General features: G+C 38.9%; 1 protein-coding gene across 1 annotated transcript in view; it reads left to right on the forward strand.

Annotated features, from left to right (window-relative positions):
* The window catches only part of LOC104528134 (ecto-NOX disulfide-thiol exchanger 1), a gene marked incomplete at its 3' end in the record, with an annotated part of 75,843 nt that overhangs the window by 58,506 nt on the left and 9,098 nt on the right, over positions 1–8,239 (forward strand). The window lies entirely within an intron of this gene.

Below are 8,239 nucleotides of genomic sequence, written 5' to 3' on the forward strand. Positions count from 1 at the left end.
GAAGAGAGGACAAGGGAAGGGAGAGGAGAGGAGAGGAGAGGAGAGGAGAGGAGAGAGGAGAAAGAAAACTAATTTCATTGTTGCTGGTTTTTAACATGTCTACTCATAGCTACTCAAGCAAGAGGCTTTATGATACTCAGAAGGGTGGAGCCTGAAGCCAGCTCTCATATGCAAGTTAAAAACAAAAATCAAGACAATTTACCAGAGAGAAGACAATGCAGTTGTTACATTGTAATTTCTGAATGACACCTCTAATCTTTACATTAAAAAAAAAGCTCTAAAGGCTTTTCTGTGATATTTTTCTGGTCCTTCAGTGATTATACTTCAGAAGTTAGGCTGAAGGCAGAGACTTGCCAGGGTTAGGAGAGCAGTCGCTGGGAACTTCCTGGATATGTAATGGAAAGCTCAGCATCTCAGAAGACCAGTTCACCCCAAGGCACCTGTTGTTCTAATATAAGAGCCTAGATTTCTGAACTTAGGAAGAAAGATTCTGGGACAAGGGCATTTGATTTCTGAGAATATATGTTCAGTGAGTAAACTGTAAAGACCAGAGTTAATTCCTTTGGTAATTTGCTAGGCCATGTCTTCCATCTCAGCAACTAAAAAGCAGTGTGATAAGCAGAGACACAGGCACCATGCATGGCCGTGCTGTTTAGTTCACACCAGGGCCTCTGTAGTTTTGTGTGCAACAGCCAGCATTCTGAAATCCCTTCTTCATCTGCATTTAAAAAAAAAATCCCCCATTGTCAGCAGGCTGAACTTTAGTTAAATCAGTCTAAATTAGCCCGTTTGTCACCAACTGTTGTAGAACATCTGTCACTTGGAAACAGAGATCCCTGTAGTTTCAGGTGGAAACTTGCAGTTTTGGCTATCTGGTTTGTTCCTGTAATGTGCTGAATGCTGAACTTACAAAACCAGAAATAGGTCTGGCTTCAAAACATGAGTTTCAGAGTGCCACTGTCACGGCAATGCCCAGAAGAAGAGAGTTTCTGACACATCTGGCCTAGGAGGACAAGGTCAGCAAAAATCAGGCTCAGGGAAAGGTGTTACACTCTATGGATTTTATAAGAACAAATTTTATGAGCTTTACAGATGCACCACATTGGTTATTTTATAAACTTCATAAACATTGGCCATTATTAGCATTAATATGTCTTATTAAAATTCTCTGCAAACTTGCTATGAACAGATGGATGATGTTTTTGCTTTACACATATATATGCCTAAGATTGTTAAACATGGAGACTGTGAAATGAGCTTCCCTTTTTCAAGAATTTTCCTGTATTTGAGTTGATCTGAGGAATGTTTTTCATGCATTCTTTTCCATTGTTTTCTCACAGCCCTGTATAATCTGTTACAATATGTCATTTGCTTTATGAAGAAGAATTTGAAAATACGAGATGTCCAAAATATGTGTGTGGTCTATTAAATTCTGCAGAGTGGCAAGAAAACACTTCTACTGTTCTGCAGTAGGGATCCAAAAGTCTAGTGTAATGCTGCAACTGTGGGGCCTTTTGACATAAATATTACAGTGTTTTTAAAATACCATGTGGCATTCCTCTGTCATGAACTAGGTCATGTGTCCAACTCCGAGCTGACCATTCTGGGCTTTTTTTGCAATCATCAGAGACAAATAAGTATCTCCAGGGAATGAGTCATCAGACTGACCTCATGGTGCTCTTCCAGTGAGATGAATCATCCCTTGGAGATGCCATTTTTTCTGTGCTGCCCATTGAGGACTCACAGAAGGCCTAGCTCAGAACCAGATGTCCAACTTTCACATGCCTTGTTCAAAGCAGATTAATCCCACTTACTCTGTGTAGTCTTGATGCAGAAGGACATAGCATAAGGGATGAAATTGGAGTTAGCTAAAAATGCCAGTAAAAATAACAGTGCATATTATGGGGAGTGAAGAAGAAATATGTTAAGAAAATGGGCTTAAAGTGCACTCACCTGGAACATACACGCTGCCAGTGTGGGTCTCACTATAAAATGCTTTCTTATTAATGAGGATTAGTGTGGCCAGAACATTTCAGCTTACTACTAAAGAAGTACAGGTATTGAAATCCCTGCTACAAATTTCTGCCTACAAGTATTTAGAAGATTACCAAGTGGATTACCCCTAAAAATTTGGGTCAAGTGTTCATCACGTGAATTAATTACCTGACCAAGATACTTGTGCGAGGATAATCAGTGAAATAAAGTGTATTACTGCTGTCACACCACCAATTTACAGCCCTTGATTTAAGTTCTACAAGGAGTCTTAGCCTTGCTATGGTGCTTTTTCAGTTATTTAAAGGATAAAGAGAAAAAAATGTCAATTTCCTTCTTTTTTTATTAAATTACTTAGTTTTCCTAGGTTTGAATCTGTGCTTAAAATATGGATTATTTTCTAGGATTTTGGATAGTTCTGTCTTTGCTATTTGATTTCTGAATTCTTCCACTTTGCTTCCACAGCACAGTTACATGTGACACTGCTCCCTGACTTCCACTCCATCTCCATTTCATTTCCTCCCAAACCACCTTTTCAGCTTTATAGATGTTGATCCTCATGTTTAAGAAAAATCAAAGGCCTAGAGACATCTGTGTTGGGCTCTTTTTTAGACCAAAGCTGCAATTTTCTCCTCTTTCTCCTCCATGCACTGTAAATGTTGTCTACCTCTTATTGAGGTTTCAGACTATTTAGTGCACTGTCCCTTGACAACATTTTAAAAAATACCTATAGATGAGTGAAGATCCAAAATCCCATATTCAAAAGTTAATTTGATATCTCCAGAGTCATACAGACAAGAGGATGAAAGGGTTCCATTATGCAGGTAGATAGATACACAGTGCAATTAACAGATATGAAAGGCAATAGTGACCTTCCTTGGGATGTCTGACAGATATCTTTTAGGCATCTGATCCAGAGTGATGCCAGCTGGAGGGATGTGTCTCTGTCCCTCCAGTAACACGGCACTGAATAGAGAGAACAGCTACATCTATGGCATGTCCCCACCCAGGGGATGCATATGCACCATCCATCAGCTAGTTAAGGCAGTGGCCTTACATGCATTCCCAAGTGTGAAGCCCTTCCTCTGTATTTTGTAGGACTCCTGAGCTTTAACCCATCACAGCTGATTATGGATTATCACCACTCTTAGAACTTGTATAAAAGGCCTGAGTGTCCAAGGTCTGAAGGTGTGGATAGACACAGAGTTCATCCTACAGGGAAGGTTTGAGTATAAACCTGCAAGAGTCATTTATTCCAGTGTAACTAGTTATAGATGTGTCCTTACCTCCTGGTGGATGTGAGGCTGTGGGAAAGGGAAGCCAGCTTGCAGCAATCCTGGGATCCCTTTGTGCATTAGCTGGCACCAGGGAGAAGAGATGTGCTGCAGGTTCTCACCCTACCTTGGCAAGCAGTAATTAGCTCATTGACTCTCAGGAAGCAATTTTTGAAATCAGAATGTAGGCTCCCTTAGACATTTTTCGAGGTTGCCTTCCTGAATTTAATTCACAACAGGTAAGTGACAACCCTCCTGTTGGCATTAGGCAAGCCAGCGGCAATCCCATGTAGCAACCCCCATCACTCAGTATTTGGGACCAGTATACACCAGTAGGTGATCCTGATATTTTCAGGAGACAACATGAACAAGCTACATGTCAACACCTTTTTTTTCCATTTCAGCTACTAAATATCATGCCATCATAATAAGCAGGAAAACCAAAACTGTTACAAAGTTTAACACAATTTATAAGTGACAGGATGCAATCTTCAATTACTGCTGGAGTATTTGTACATTATAAAATAGATTTTTCTACTAACTAAAAAGAAAATGTTTGTGATCTTTTCCTTAATACAGTTCTAGTTGTGATCAGGGACCAAAACCTTGTAGCTTTTGGCCACTTAGAAAATTTTTAAAATACAGGGATTCATATCTGTGGATAAAAGTGACATTATTAGTTCTTTCAGAGAAGGAAAGAGGCAGCCTCTAAATGAGTCCCTACTTTTGCCTGGACAATAAGCTGACTTATGAGAGTGTCAGAAAAAGCACTGCAATTTTCACTGGTGTATCTGTGCCACAGAAGCCATGGTGCTGGCAGAGGAAAAGCCATCTGTATGTGAGTGGCATCCCAGCTTTGCAAGGAACTGTGATCAGAGTGATATGCTATGGTTATCTGAATCTAACAGCTCCCATGTAGACGCACTACTGCACTATGCTGATATGGGTGAGGAGGGAAGAAGGGAGACGTCCAGAGCAACTGGACTATTAGCCAGAATTTTATGACAACTCTCCCTGCCATTGCCTGCTTTGATTTTTTGAAAATGACCACCAGATCTGAACTGCATAATCCAGTTCCAGTCATCACGTAGATATTCTTCCCATCTTGCTGTTGAGAGAAACTAATTTTCACTCCACAGCTCAACATAGAGGGTGCCTCCCACTTCATTCTGCTGCCAGCTTGTTTATTTCCTCATGCTCTTGTGTTGTATGTAAAAGTGTACATGGAAGTAAAAGCAAAGAGATACCCATCATTCAAGAAGTCCTGAAACCAAAGAAACAAGGAATTGTGAGATTATGCAGTTTACCTGCTTAGCGTGTTGCTGAGCATCCTTAGCCCTTTTATTCACAGCACAGGATGAGCTGATTCAGTAGCGCTGTTCGTTAAGAAGAATCAAAGCTCTAGGGAGAAGAATGGATTTCCCCTCGCTATGGGAATGTCAGGATTATCACCTTGAGTTTTTCCTCCCTTCCTGTTGAAGAACTTTAGTGGTGTATTAGTACTCTGACTTTTTTTTTCAAATAGCTGGTAGGTATCTGATATAAATTTTCCTCCTCCTCCACAGTATGCTCCCCCCAAAATAAACTGAAGTTAAATAATTCTGAAGGGGATGCATTCTCAACAGACTGAATAAAATTCTCCTCTCTTCTGGTTTGTTCATTTTCATTCTCTGATCTCTCTGGATATGATTTAATCTGTTTTAACGTTATCAGTGCCTTCACAGATAGAATGTGAATTACTAATATTAAAAAAGGGATGAAAAAATGTTAAAAATCTTTTTTGAGCTTTCTTCAAAAAATATTGGGATCAGTTTTGTTTTTCTCATTGCAGGTTCACTTCAAAATTTGCCCTGTTACTTTAGAAAAGGTAGAATTTACATTGATATGATGTGATTATGAAAATAACCATTTTATCTGATTTGCTTTAAATTCTATACTGCAGTCCTTTTCCCCAATAATCCTTCCACTTTTTAGTATATTCTCTTTGTACTAAAAATGAAGCCAGTTTCATTACAGATATTGAAAACATGCTCGTTAAAATTCTCTTAGCAGTCAGACTTTTTATATGCATTCAGGCTTTCCAAGTATTCTTTCAATTGCTTTGCATTAATAACAACTTTTAAAAGGATTTTCCTTCTCTTTAATTGTCCAGTCTTACAGTCTTTCTTTCTTTTGCCAGTGACTAATTCAAAAATATGAGCTTACTTTATGTGCAAATTTTAGGTCATCATTAAGCTCTTTGTGAAAGAGATTGAGTCATATAATGTGTTTTTACAGTGCAGCCCAGATCTCAGTTGGTGTCATAGAATGCCACTATAATACAAATAAAAACATTAATCATTTATGTCATTAGTTGCCACTATTACTTTCTACCTTGATGTATTTCTAAAAAAAAAAAAAAAACACCAAAAAAACCCCTCCACAATCCATTCAGTCCCTTTTGATTAGCTTATTTAGTCAGTGTGCTCTTTGCTTGCTTCTGTATTGATAATTTGTCCAGTAAAGCTCAGCTGTGTATCTCTATTTTTCTTTACTTCTCCTCCCATTTTCCATCTCATGTATATATGTCCTCAAAAGCATTTCTATGCAGGATGCTGCAGCAGTGGCAGAGAATAGAGATGAAAGACTCCATTTCTATTTTACCTTGCATTCTTATAATTCCTCCCCGCTTTCTGGCACAATAACCATTTGTGGTTGCAAGCTGTAGTGTTTCAGATAGCTTATTCCTTTATGTTTAATTTTCTTTGAATTTCTTCATTCCTTCCATTGTCTGTAGCCTTCATTCCACATAAAGTCAGCAGGCAAAAAATTTAAGTGTGGCCAGAATTTCAACAGAAGTTCTTCTGTTATTTTAAGACTTTTTTTTTTTTTTTTTAATGTAGGCTATTAAATATGCATGGTGTTTTATAGCAAAATAAAAGCACTGCCTCCCAAGAGATTTCAGTCTAGGGCCCTATTTTGACAACTCATACCACTTGGCTGCATCCTGCAGGATGTCTTAGGTGATGAAGCAAGGTTCAAAGCAAAGAAGCATGTGTTTAAATCACGTGGAAGTCTGTGCTTGGTTTTGAGCTACCTTGCTGAGTAGGGGTGGAGGTAAGGGCCTGATGCTTCACAGAACTGAACTGTAAATGTTGTATGCAAATGAACAATAGGGGATGAGAGTAAGGTATTGGAGCAAGGCAGGAAAGATGGAGCTTTCACCCAAAAGGTTTTCTGAGTTGGTTGTGCACGCATATGATGTGGCTTGCACATCTAAAACTGTTCAGACTGCTTGTAAGTGAATGAATAAACCTTGTAAATATGAATATGAAGAACCATGTGCAACTGTGACTGGTTGAAATACTTCCTCCCTTCAGTAGGCACTAGTCTTGCTTCATGACAAATCACTGGATTTGTCCCAAATGGTGGCACTCGTGATGATGACAGAGGTGTTATGGGGGCAGGAGAAGTTTTGTAAAGAGAGGGAAAGATGGACACACACAAAGAGGGAACAAAAATACAGAAGTAAGATGATACTGGAGGAAGTAAACCTGGAGAGAAGGGGACAAGTCATGGCAGGCAGGGGAACAAATGGAGAAGTAACTGTTCCTGCATAAGATGTGTGAGACATTTTTTTGTTTGATTTCTAGAGGAGGCTATGGCTGTCCTCATCCACTTCTCTATTATTCTTCAGCAGACAAAACCATATTATGCCTGAAACAAATATAGCCCTCTTGATCTCCTAGGAACGTTCTAATCTGCAAGATTCCCGGACAATTATTACTTAGAAAGAGGCCCTTCACTTAACAAGACCTAAACCAGAGTTCAGTCACATTTATGATGTTTCTTCATCTCAGAGTTCCCTTGAGGTTCTTTTTTTTGGACAGGCTCACAAAAATAGTTGTTCCTACTTTTGCTATTTTTAAATCTGAAAACTGAAAAAAGGTCTGCCTAACCATAAATAACAATGACAACAGCTAATTAAATGCAGTGCATTGGAGATGGCTTATAATCTTGTCAAGCTGATGAAGAAAGTAACATTCACTTTCTTTGAGTTAGTGGGGTGGAAGGTGTTGTGTGGGGTTTTTTTTTTTCAGGTTTGTTTCTGGATGTCAACACAAGGTCCATAAAGTCTGTTCTGTAATACAAGAAGGTGGCATTAAAAAAGCACCTACTGTACATTTGTACCTGCCCTACTGTGTTGTGCTGGCCTGATGTCAGGCTCCTGTTTGTTGAGAAATGACATGGAGGTGAAGTGGTCTTGTTGAGTCCAAGTGATTTATCACATGGCACAGCGCCAGCACTTGCTGTTACACCAAGCTGTCAGTTTCTCTGTTGTAAATTAAACCATGTTTCACAAGATTTTCAAAGCTTATTTTGTAGACAGATTTTTCTAGCAATAACTTGCAGGGCAAACAGGGCTGTCTTTAATCAGAGTGTATTTTTTTTATTTCAAAGTTTAACAAGGCCTGTTCTTTCTGGAACTGTTAATTGTTGATATACATACCTCAGACAACTTACTATGCAGGTTTCAGTATAAATCCTGAAAATGGGGTGTTTTCAGTATCCTCATAATGCTCCTTCTTTCACTCTGCCTCACTGAGTGCCTTAGCTGAAAGAAGAAAAAAGGAAAGCAGCTGCTGACACTGAGGTTCGATGTTTTTACAGGACCAGAGATTATAATTTGTGCTGTGGTATAAGTATTTTTCATTTTTTCCTTCACCTATGTGGAAAAATCTGCTTATTGTATTGCAAAAAAGATATTTCTTCCTGCATCACTCAGGTGTATACCTCTGACATTCATTTGGGCTCTTAATAACCCACGCGTTGACTAGTACCAGTCTGAGTCAGATGGAAGAGGAGGGGGAATCAACCATCAATCCAGACAAACCTTCTTGTTGTCTCAAACACTGTAGGCCAAATCAAAGGGAAATGTAAAAATAATGCAGTTCAATTTAAAGAGAGGACACTTAGACTTGTTTCTCACTCTT

This window comes from Antrostomus carolinensis, unplaced genomic scaffold, assembly GCF_000700745.2.
Source record: "Antrostomus carolinensis isolate BGI_N321 unplaced genomic scaffold, ASM70074v2 scaffold5897, whole genome shotgun sequence".
In the NCBI taxonomy this organism is placed as follows: Eukaryota; Metazoa; Chordata; class Aves; order Caprimulgiformes; family Caprimulgidae; genus Antrostomus; species Antrostomus carolinensis.